This window comes from Aedes aegypti, unplaced genomic scaffold (assembly GCF_002204515.2).
Source record: "Aedes aegypti strain LVP_AGWG unplaced genomic scaffold, AaegL5.0 Primary Assembly AGWG_AaegL5_hic_scaff_1619_PBJ_arrow, whole genome shotgun sequence".
Lineage (NCBI taxonomy): Eukaryota > Metazoa > Arthropoda > Insecta > Diptera > Culicidae > Aedes > Aedes aegypti.
In genome coordinates this window covers 1-3,381 of record NW_018735072.1, presented here as the reverse complement: position 1 = coordinate 3,381, position 3,381 = coordinate 1, and the positions used below count along the sequence as shown (strand labels likewise).

The 3,381-nt window shown below is 37.7% G+C and overlaps 1 non-coding gene across 1 annotated transcript; it reads right to left on the bottom strand.

Moving 5' to 3' along the window:
• Positions 1-1,338: 1,338 nt before the first annotated feature.
• Positions 1,339-1,410, bottom strand: Trnap-ugg. The gene has a single exon. It is a non-coding gene; the product is annotated as a tRNA-Pro (tRNA).
• Positions 1,411-3,381: the final 1,971 nt, after the last annotated feature.

The following is a 3,381-nucleotide window of genomic DNA, read 5'->3' as shown; positions in this document are numbered from 1 at the left end:
TAGAATATATAGATCTACGGCATCTCCCTCCATTCCTTCACCATGATGGAATATACTAATTTCCTTTTTAAAACTAACTGTTCGTCATAAAATTCAGCCCAAACATATGAACACAATTCCTTTTGACCGTACAATTATGGCATTTGCTCACAGTACAGCAAAAACAACACAATCAAAGGAACCGTATTTCTACGTTGAGCGTCGAACTTTGTTTACATTCTCAATTATACGCGGCGGTTGAGGAAATTTTGTAAAATTTGGTGATTTATTGAAGTTTTACGGCGTGTGATTAGAATGAAATCCTTCAGTGAAGAAGTACGAAGGTTTTCCATAGTGAAAATAAGTGCCCGGCGAAGTAAGTCACCCACGGGGGCGGGAAGAAACTTGTGTTGGAAAGTGGTGTGACTGATTTCGATCGCTAAGCATTTCTCTCAAATCGTGTTCGTCCATGTGGTTTCAGTGAAAAAGTGTAAAGTGGATAATTGAACTGAAGTTATTTATCGAAATACAGTAGTTTCATTGCATTTTTGTGTACAGGTGGACGAATCATAAAAGCTTTCACAAAATTACACTTGGAAAATGAATCTATGTTGCAGGTAAGTTGGAATATCCGCCGTAGTGGAACATTTAATGTTTGATACGACGAATAGTAGCTCTTACGACGAAGTAGAACGAAACCCTACTTATATTTTGAAAGTTCTGCTCTTTTTCACTAAGATTATTATCCAAAAATCGTAAAAATATTCCCCCACAGCCACATATTTCAAGAAAAAAAAACGATCACATATTCACTAGACTTCGATGAGATATAAGAATTGAACAGACTGGAACCAGAAAGTCAGTTTTCTGTGGACTAACCGTTGGTAGCAAGGTAAAAAAAGCTCTAAATCGGTCAATTTAAGAGCTACAAAAAATGTTTTGACAAGGTTGCTTGAAATTGAATGGTCTAAAACTTCTCTGTATAAATGACTACGTTGGGTTTGCTACTTTTCCCCGAATGTCGTTTCCCCGAATATCCTGTTTCCCCGAACAGCCCATTTCATAACTTTATACATTTCAGGGGGGTACTAGTACTAGTACGTACTAGTCATCTGATATGCCTCCATCTTTATTTAATTGGCGGTCGGGGAAACGACATTCGGGGAAAAGTAGCACAATCAATACAAATAACTTTGTACAATACAGTTTATGTCTAAAGTTTTATTCTACAGCTCCATATGCATTTACCTTGCTAATTTGCTTCCACAAGCAAATTATCGTGATCACAAGCTTCATTGTTGAATTACTTTCCCATGTTGCGCTAAAATTTCTAATAGTACAGTAAAAAAAAGAACATTCGGGCTCAACCGGGATTTGAACCCGGGACCTCTCGCACCCAAAGCGAGAATCATACCCCTAGACCATTGAGCCGCTGATGGTTTGAGTCCGGGCTAAGGGTCTCAAAAATCCCACTTCTCTCGGTTGAAAACTTGTTCATTTTTCGCACGGTCGAAATAACTTATACGCACTGCTGACTGTGTGAATTTTAATGTGCTTTGAAGCGTTGTTTTATCAAAGCCTTTTTCTGATTGGATACCGTTTTGACTCATATTCCGAACACTTAAGGCCGAGAGTGACTTCAAATGCATCTGATTAGCATAAATTAACTGATATTTGTGAACATTTATATTTCTTCGCTTAGTCTAACTGTTAGCTGTTGGGTGTGCCGATAAAAATGTTCATTTAAACCTATTTAGTATTGATTTTACGCAAACATATGGAACAACATTTTGATTCAAATGCCGAACACTGTGTTCAATCTGTCTCATATTCCGAACACCTTGATTCAAATTCCGAACAGCACAAATAAATCGTATTCAAATGGTTAATTTCGCAAATAAATTCATCTAAGCTAGTTTTACTAACCTTGAACTAGAGAATCATTACTACTCCCGAGGTATAAAATAAATTTTAGGACGTTAAAATTGGTTTGCAGTTGACTGCCATTTCCAGCTAATTTGGTGACATATTTCAGCGAAACATTTCAACCAAATCGCCATACAAAAACCGAGTGTTCGGAATATGAGTCTGTTCGGAATTTGAGACAAAACGGTACATTTCACACCATGCAATCTAATCAAATTGCTATCAGCCAAATAATAGCAACAAAATCTATCCCAAGACTCCATCTGCTGCTCCCAACAGCTGTTCCTAATTCGCTCCTATCAAAAAATGACCAGCATCAGGCTATTTTGCACTGAACACCATCGCACTTTGGTCGCGCAAGTTTCCGATCTACCCCAACGATAACGACGACGACGGCGACGACACGCGATGAGAAGAGACACTTTATGATTCTAATTTCGATTGACCACATGCGACACCCACACTAGAGCCTGTGTGCTCCGGATTGACCGAAAAAGTTTTTTAAATTAAATTTTCCTATCCCTTCCGGAATCGATTGGCGTTCGATTTCCGCTTCGATAAAATAGTCACACAGTGCTTCTTAGATCGTTATTATCAGATAAAAATGCGAATTATTCCATGAGGGATGTTTAAAGCAAAACCACCAATGACAAAAAAATTACTAATTGCGAGTCATTTTCCGCTAATCAGCATGAAGCAAATTAACTAGCTGCCTAGTGCATTGAAAGGAAAATAGACAGCTATGAAAGCGTATTTACTAAGCTGCGTTCCAACAAAAACACCCGAAGTTAAAAAAAATGGTTTCAAATGACGCCTATGAATGATGATTGCAACTCCCCCACATGCCCCTTTAGACTGATGCAAATTTTGAAGTTTTTGCTCCCCTATGCTTAAACGATGTCAATTATGATGGATATGATCCTCTCAAAATTTGAAGTGATTCGGAAGAAATTTGGTTGTGCACACGCCATTTGAAATTTATATGGAAATTACTATGGAATAGGCAAACTTTTTGTGTTCAGTCCTCTAACTGCTCGTCATAATAATCTATTGAAAAGTGAACACACTCATCTCATGTGAAAACTTCCCAGCTACAACTTTGCTAAGACCACTCTTCGATGAGACGTAAGGATAATTTGTTATTTTTGATAACAAAGTCTAAATCATGCTGAGATGATCATTCAATTACTTTCAGAGCAACACTGCTTTTTTGCTGTAGAACATAGTAGCCTGGATTACTTTGATCTATTCTTCCAGCCAGGAGCACCAATGTTGCCTGCCGAACAGTTGGTGAAGCATGCTACATGCAAACCAACTTTATGATGATGAATAACAATTTATCCTGATGTCAAATCAAAAAGAGCGGAAATTCATTTTTCGTATTTTTAGTTAAGTGCTTCTAATGGTTACGCATCAAGTAAGATGAAACTCTTAATTTTGTCCTGTTTTTTCAAAATTCCGCCCAGAGGTTACAAG